The 9000-nt window shown below is 40.9% G+C and overlaps 1 protein-coding gene across 8 annotated transcripts in view; it reads right to left on the reverse strand.

Annotated features, from left to right (window-relative positions):
* Positions 1–2636, reverse strand: part of rgl2 (ral guanine nucleotide dissociation stimulator-like 2) — a 29986-nt gene extending 27350 nt beyond the window's left edge. For 4 of the 8 annotated variants that reach the window (XM_078932600.1, XM_078932598.1, XM_078932597.1 and 1 more), the window contains exon 1: positions 2250–2636. The gene's annotated coding sequence lies outside the window, so the exon portion shown is untranslated. The remainder of the gene's footprint in view (positions 1–2249) is intronic. The other 4 variants (XM_078932602.1, XM_078932601.1, XM_020710434.2 and 1 more) reach the window with 2 other exon arrangements.
* Positions 2637–9000: the final 6364 nt, after the last annotated feature.

Genomic DNA, 9000 nt, shown 5'->3' on the forward strand with positions numbered 1-9000 from the left:
GAGGCCACACTTTGGACATGCCTGGTTAAGCAGTTAGCCTAGACGTTACATGTATCTCCTGGTTGCCAGCCTTCGCAAGGAACGTTTTTAGCAAACAAATGCTACTATGCTAATACAGTGTTTCCTCAGTTATTGGTGTTGGGGGGGGGGGGGGGTTACATTCCAATAATACATAAATACATAAATAAATAAATAAATAAATAAATAAATAAATAAATAAATAAATAAATAAATAAATAAATAACTAAAAATAAAATTAAAAAAAACCTGCAAAAGGTGAAATCCAAAAAGTAGGGTTAGAGATATTTTAAGGCTGTTAAATCCCTTACTACACTCTTCATCCACTATTCTCGTGTTTCAACTTTAAACCCTTATAGACAAATAAGTCTAGTATTATGGAATGAAAACAGACCTGATCGCAACTGAAGACTTGCGTTAATTTGGCAAACTGAACTGAATTGTGTTGTGGATTGACAATAGTTTGCAGCCAATCAGGACGCAGATGACAATGCATTTTAACTAAGCGTGAAAAGGCAAAATTCAAAATACAAAGGCATCAACGTCTACCATTAGCTTACAGCCACTTACAAACCCCAACCTAACATTAGAGGCGCAACTAAAAAAGCAAGCAATATCTGATCCAAGCCATTCTCACAGTTATGATTCAGATTCCAGCTCAGACGAGGAAAAACATACATGGATCTATTTGCCTGCATGTGGATGCATCAGAATGGAGCACAGCAGGAAGACTTTGGCCCGCCTATTCCATTTGCTGCGTCACAAAAGATAACTTTTTCATCTGCTCCTAATTAATCACAATTTTAATAAAGAAATACTCAAAAATTTGAAAAATTTGAGTTTGAATCTTAAATTGTTTTATCTATGTCCTTCATCATGTTAAAAAACCAAAAACACAGTTTTCATTGGAGTGGGTCTTTAAAGATTCCCAGCTAGTTTTAAGATGCTATAATTTGAATTTGTGCGTGTGCAAATGGTATTTTGTAATAGTCCGTTTTTGATATTCAAGTGTACGTGTGAATACACAACTGCAAGGACACACAGTTGTTCACAAAATGTATCGTATGAGTTAGAAAAGAAGTACTACGCACACACACATGCAAAGTTACACACAAACAGGAAGACACAAGTTACAAATGAGGTATTACGAACGCAGAAATCCAAAGTTACACACAAACAGGAAGACACAAGTTAGAAAAGCACAAACAAATGTTTCGAGGCTATTTTATCTCTGGACTTGTCCTACATGATACCAGATGGACAGACACAAGTAAATGTACTTTATTTTGCATAAAGTCAGCATTTAAGCATAAAGGATCAAAAGTTGCAGCAGCTGGAGTTTTAATAATAAGATAGCAAGTACAGTGGTGACCCAGCTTCCTCCTTGTCATTGAAGTCATGGCAGACTTTCCTTTTTAGAATGAGTAAAATATAGTACAGGTTAATGTTTAATGTGGAAGGCCTGCTTGATTTGTGTAACGTGCTAACAGTGTTAGACCTGGATTTGCATTTGAACCCATTTCCCTTTCCCCGTTCCCTGGTATTTGGTCTGCCATGAAGATAGACATCAAATAAACAAGGCTGGAGGACGAGAGATGTAGGAGTGGTGGAGATGGAGACTCACGTGCACTCTGGTTGGAGCATTTGAATGAAATAGCTGTAATCAGGCAGCACTTGGCATTTTTCTGAACAGGTTTTTTTGAGGGTGAAACATACAGCCTGCAGCCTTCATGATCGACCTTCAGTCAACTCCCACAGCTTTGGAAAGGGGACAAATGAAAAAGCCGGTTCTGAGCATCACAACACTGACTGTGTGGTTTCTCATGATGGGGCTCATCAGATTTTTTTTTCTTGTGCAAGTTTGCGTTTCGAATAAAGCGAGGGGAAGCAGCAGGCTGCAGGGGAAGCAAGGCATCACAGTGCAGCATGTGTTCACCCAACGGCTGTGCGCAGAGGGCTGAAAGGCTGCTATTCACAGGCTCTGACCAGAGCAAACAGCGCGCATACGCGCACACGCAAAGCCGGCGCGGGGCTCCGGTGCGGGCACGCCCCGACCTGCTCCAATGCTGCTGACAAAAAGACGCAGGACTGAGGAAAAGTTTGACACTCCCACAGCGCTGAGCGATGGTGACAACTGCTTCCTACTGACGCACGCGGGCCGTGCGCGTGACACAACACGCAGAGCAAAACACCGAACGTGTCAGCTGAGGAAGGGAGGGGGGTTAGTTTACCTGACTGGGTGACAGGTGTCCCTCGCAGGACGGGGGGTCTCACGCACAACAGCGCGGGGCGCCCGATGCTGGATCCATGGCTCCGGCTCAGCTGGCTCGGCCGTCTCTCCCTCCGTCACCACCGACACCGAGGAGGGAGTCTCCGTGTACGCCGCCTGACCCCCTCCCCTTCGATCTGCCTCTCCCCTCTATCAGCGTCCCCCCACCCGGCTCGCGCTGCCAGCTTTCGGCGGCTGATAGCGGACTTTAGTGTGGCCGTAAACTCCTTCCTCCTCTTTCTCCTCCTCCTCCTCCTCCTGCCGCCGATGCTGCTGCGGCTCCCCCTGACTACGCAGTTCCTGTATGTTTCCAACCCGGTGCTTTGGCAACAGAAACGCCTGCGTGAGTGAGTGTGCGCGCGAGCGCTAGGAGGACAAGCTACATCACAGCTGACAGACAAGGACGCGCAGCGCGCAGGGGCCATGGAGAATCAGCAATACTTTTTATTATCCATTTATTAACCATTTTTTCAATTATATAAAAAAATCCTTAGTTTATAAAGTTAGTTTGAGTCTCTGATTTCTCTTCTCCTGGTTTAAATAGATTTCAACATAGTAAATATCCAATAAAAAATACTTAAAATACATTCAGTAGTTTATTTTGGTCAGTTGTTGGAGAATTATGTTTAAAATAAACATATTTTAGCTCATTATATGACATCAGTATATGTTGCCATATAATAATAATTCTGCAAGTGTACCAATTCCCAGCTATGAGTCTGGAAGGATTGATTGTGGAAGTGTTTTGCACTGTTTGTGTGTTTGCTTTTCTTTCTGAGCCATGATTCAAATGTTTCCATGCTTAAGTTTTTCTGCAGTTTTAGTTCTTCCATCCATTTTCAGAACCAGCTGAATCTCTTTTGGGGTCACGGGGCTGCTGGACCATGTCCAACTTTTGTTGGGCAAAGTGTGCACTCTGAACAGGTCATCAGTCTGTTGCAAGGCCAAACAATCACACACTCACACAAAAAAATGCACAGTTCAGAGTCATCAGGATGTTTGTGGACCGTGAGGGGAAGCTGGAGTGCAAGGTGAAAACCCACGCATGTGCGAGGAGAACATGCAAACTCTACCAAGAACAGTGTCAGCAGGGATTCAAACCAGGGACTTTTTGCTGTCGGTCAAGAGTGCAGACCACTGTGCCCTTGTGCAGAGCTCATCTTTGGTTCAAAAACTAAATTTTTTTCGGTTTGGTGCCTTTCTTGGTACCCAAAGTCATCGTATGTAAACAGTGACAGTTAAAACGAAAAATAAAACAACAGTAAATAATATGTACATTTATAAAATATAATAATTAAACGAATCCCATAAAATACCAGATTTCAGCTTTCCTAAACTTTTTTAATGTATGAGCTTACAGACACAAGCCAATTTTCCAAAGTTTTTAGAATTGGTTGTTGGTCAAAAGTATTTTTCTGCATAATATTTTCTTTCAAGCTGTCTTATACTTTCTTTAGCTCAATTTGGATGTTTTTCTTGGTGTTTACATTGTTGTTTCACAAATGCATTGTTTCTTTCAACCCTTCCCGCCAATTGTTTAATATTTGTTGTTCAGCGTTCACTTTTTTCAATTAACTATTACAACTTTGAGTATTTACATTAATATAGCAAGATTGGCTAATCTAACAAAAGTCTGTATTGCAGATTTTAGCATTTGTTTTAGTTTTATTCCACTTTGCCCAACTTCTCTTTAGCATATATGTTTTTCAGCCGGCCTGAAATGTAGTAGTTCAAGTTTTACTGATGACACAGGATTTTTTGTCAACACTTTGCATAGTAAGGTCCTTTTTCTGCCAGTTTGTTAAGCTACTCTGTGATTTTGAAACATCTTTGGCCCCACCTATTGTTCAGCTTCTTTCAGTTGTCACATGCCTGGCCTATTTTAGTATTCAGTTTAGTAATGTTGTCTTTGTTCATAGTTATACAGTTTCTGCTGTCTCTACTCATCCACCATAGTCCTTTTTCCACTGTTTGTTGTCGTAGGGCCTTTTTCCAACTGTCACACACATCACCTAATTAAATTTATTAGAACTCAATTTAGCAATATTTTAATACCTTTTGTTTCCTTTTACCTTTCTTTCTACCTAATGTGCCATTTTGGTTATGTCGCAGCTTCTACTGTGTGTTTCCTTTGGGAACTTTTAATTCCAGTTATTATCAATGTCATAGGTATGTCTTATTTATGGTTTGATACAGGGTCCTTGTTCGGGGTGAAAGCATGGTGCAGAAATCATTTAGTGACTCCAGTATGAACTACTTTGCCATGAACACTGGCAATATGCAGATTTAATCTGCCTAGAAGTACCTTGGAGTTAATTGCATGAATAATACAGGTGTAATTTGAGTCCTATAGATTACTCCCTGAAGCCAGATGAACTCTGCTGTAGAAGCAATAACACTTTCATTAATTGCAAAAGCTAAGATATAAAGATTTTTTTTTAAACTTTTCTTCAAATCAGTAATTTGACAAAATGACTCAGCAGCCACAGCATTAGTATTTTTTTTAATTAAGGTGAAAAAAAGGAGATAAACACCATCAGTGCTCCGTGAACACGTGTGTCTGTTGGCAAAATAAGATCCTGAAACAATATGAACTTTATCAGGTTCAGATAATAAACACAGAAACGTAGAGCTCATCTGTGTTCTCTGTCTGAGTGTTGAAGAGTTTAATCTGAAATTATTAAAACATGATGGTTCTGTAGATTTGTTTATTCTCAAGGAGACAAAAGAGTAATAAGATTAAAAAAAAAGAACAAAAAGAATAAGAAAAATTAGAAATATAGAAACAATTTCAAATGAGGTGAAACAATTTTCCATCCATTCATTTTTTTCAGGTCATTTGGTGCCGGGTTGGGGGCAGCAGTCCACGCAAAAATGTCCAGATTTTCCTCTCCCCAACCACTTAGTGGTGGACAGAGCAGTATAAGACAAGGACAGCAAACAATTTTATCAAACCTTTTTAAATTTATTTTTCAAAACGTGTAAATGGGCAAAAATGGGCCTTTAAAAGAGGTCAAAGTAACAAAATTAACTCAAGCTTTGAATTTGACAAAGGATAACTTACTTAAACTGACCTACCTCATTGAAAACACAATGGAACATATATAGTGACTGATCAGACCAACTAGACACACAAGGGGGAACTTAAAAAGACTAAGACAAAATACAGCAAGCAAACTAAACTAATATCCATCCTGTGGTAAATTAACATACACAAATGAATGAAAATAAAGAGCATCAAAATAGAAACTAAAGTAAAGCAACACAAGATAATTTATTGTCCCCTGGCCGATGGTTTAGTGCTGAATATCAGGCCTCTGCTGACTGGCATGCATTCTTGTGTCAGGCCTGGTTCCCTCAGCACTGGTAACTCAAAGCATAACATCAAATTAATGAAGCAAATTATAATAAAGTAAGCTGAAACGTGTTAATCAATTTTATGTTCAAATGTGTGTGTGAAAAAGAAATCTAAAAGTATATGCGAAAAGATATAGTGAACGGATATATGTAGGGTGCGGTGCAGGAGGTTACTGCTCTGATGGGGTGGCAGCGTAGGCAGCCATCACACACTTCCTGCAGCTCCCCTGGGAGAATCCCAAGGCGAGCAGAGAGACGTAGTCCCTCAAACGTGTCCTGGGTCTTTCCCAGGTCTCCGCCCAGTGGGAAATGCCCGGAACACCTCCCCAGGGAGGAGTCCAGGAGACATCTGGATGCTTTTGGTTTTAAGCAGCTTTGAATGGGCTTGGTTGATTTCAACTTGTTAAAAAAATTCTCTTCAAATTGTAAAGCAAAGTGGTTTCAGTGAACAAAAAACCTTTGAAGTACATTTGACTTGAATGATTGACATCAGAGAGGAAAACCATGATCCGTGTTTTACCATCAACATTTAAAGCTCAACACTGTCTAATGTGGTTTTGTAATATCCAAAACATACAATATATAGTGTGTCTCATTCAAAAAAATATGTGTGAGTGAGTGTAAATTAAGCAGTTTTATAATTTTTAGATTCATATTCTTGTTGTTTTTTTTTTGTTTTATAAATTTCACTCACAGATTTCTGCAAAAGCTCCACACCAACCATGAAAAGTTATTAATTTTTAGGCAAAGTTAATAATCTAAATATTTTCATTCATGCAACCAATTTGAGAACAGCTTTTACTTTGAAAGACCTGTCACAGAGGCCATCAGTTCTACAGATTACAGCATCTACTGACTTATTCTGCGTTTACCAGAACAACAGGTTGGTTTTTAGTCTTCCTGAAGGGGCTATTTTTCATTTTTGTTAAATCAAACTCAAGGATTCAGCAGCAACTTTTGACAATATCACCAACCTGAAGGAACACACCGTGTCCGTCATTGACTACATTAAGAAATGTGTGGATGATGTGACAGTGGTCAAGACCGTCAGGAAGAAATCAAATTGCAAACCATGACTAACAGGAGACGTTTGTTCCTTGTTGAGAGCTTGGAACATGGCTTTTAAATAAGGAGATGCAGCAGCGTACAGTCTGGCAAGGACGAACCTGTCACAGGGGATTAGAGGGGCAAAGAAGCTGTACACACAAAAACTGAACAGCCACTTCATGTGTGAGAAAGAGACAATATGCCGGAACAACCGCCCTTTACCCCTTGTGCTATCCCATGGGGTCCAGATGACCCCACCCTTACATTGACGTGTTCTCCCTACCATGACAAAGGTGGATAAAGGCAGAAAGATTTCATGTAATCCATGGACACCAGTCGAGATCACAAATTTAGCGCACTGTCTTGTGGGGTCTAGATGACCCCACTACCAATGTTAAAGTGCCAAGGATAGCACAAGGGTTACCAGAGGAACTGAACAACTTCTACGCATGGTTTGATGTTTACAGCACCATCCAGGCACAGATGCTGCTGCTGTGATCCAGCAACACAGCATTACAGCCATCAACCGCAAAGCGGCTGGCCCGGACAACATCCCTGGACAGGCTCTGAAAGACTGCATGGAGCAATTGAAAGATTTATTCAGCGAGATCTTTAACACATCACTCAGACAGGAATTTATACCCACCTGTCTTTAAACTGCTGTCATTACTCCAGTCCCAAAGATGTCTGATCCAAACGTATTTTGCCCCGTGGCCTTCACACCCATTGTGACCAAATGTCTTGTGCGCTTGGTTCTGAAGCACATCAAGAAGAGTCTTCCAATAAATATGGACCCTTTACAACTTGCATCTTCAGTAAATAGATTTACTGAAGATGCCATCTCCACTGCTCTCCACCTGATCCTGTCACATCTGGAGAGGAAAAACACCTATGCTAGAGTCCTCTTCATCGACTTCAGCTCGGCTTTTAACACCATCATTCCACAGCAACTGGTGGAGAAGCTGAAGGCAATCTGCAATTGGATGCTGAGTTTACTGACAGACGGGCTGCAGACAGTCAAGATCAACACACACATCAAGGCCCATGTCATCGAGCACAGGCACACCACAAGGGTGTGTCCTGAGCCCACTGCTGTTCAGTCTGCTCACGCATGACTGCACAGCTAGGTACAGCACCAACCACATTGTCAAATTTACGGACGGCACAACAGTAATTGGTCTCATAAACGACAATGATGAGTCTGCTTACAGAATGGAGGTGGGGCAGCTAGCAGTGTGGTGTGAATGACATAATCTCCAGATCAATGGTGATCGACTTCAGGGCATCTGGCAATTACCACAACACACATCCGACCATAAATGGTGTTGCTGTGGAGAAGTTCCTGGGGGTGCATCTCACTCCAACTCCACTCCTCCAACTCCAAAATGACCACCAGAAAAGCACAAAAGCCTCCATCCCCTCCAGAGACTCAAGAAGGCAGGAATTCCAACACCTCGCCTCATCACCTTCTACAACGGCACCAATGAAAACGTGTTGACACAGAGCCTTACATGCTGGTTTGGCAGCTGCAAGGTTCAGGACCAACAACCGGTCAGCGAGATTGTTGGAGCCCATACCACCATACGCAGAGTAAGCTTCCTCATTAGGGACCCTCCGCTTCTCTGTCATGGGGTGTTCTTCCTTATGCCATCTGGGAAAAGGTTCAAGAGTATCAGCAGCAGATCCAGCGGGATAGTAAAATCTTCTTTTCACAAGCAGTGAGACTGCTACATAGACTGTCCTCCTCCTGCATACATGCTCTCACAAACTCCACACCGCAATCAGACCCAATAAACTACCCCCACCCTCTGCACCACCCAAAGACACAATATATACTGCTGCTAAATGCAGATACTAACTTTAAGGATTGAATGCTGGTTTCTATTTTTTTGACATTTTATTTTAGTTGATTGCTATTTTATTCTATTTTATTGCTATATTTTCTTTTGCACTGTCATATTAGTGAGGAAAAACATCTGGTCTCACCTGTGTATTCCTCTGCAAATACTATGAGTGAAATAAATGACAATACATTAATCTGGAATTCAAGCATTCAAGGATTTTATTTGGTATTATTTAACCACAGGGTGAATTCAAATTTGTTGATCTGGTCCCAGCCAATTAAAGTGGAAATATGCCAAGTAGAAAACAACAAGAAATGTATATATAAATCCCTTACATCGGTAACATGAGTACAGATCCTATCGAATATTGGATAAATGTAGTATTGTGGCACTTTACTGGGACTTTCACAAAAAGATGCAAGAACAGAAATCAACAATTAAACCACAGCAGGAAAATGACATGTT

Source organism: Oryzias latipes, chromosome 16 (assembly GCF_053564925.1).
Source record: "Oryzias latipes strain Hd-rR chromosome 16, Olatipes_Hd-rR_3.1".
NCBI lineage: Eukaryota > Metazoa > Chordata > Actinopteri > Beloniformes > Adrianichthyidae > Oryzias > Oryzias latipes.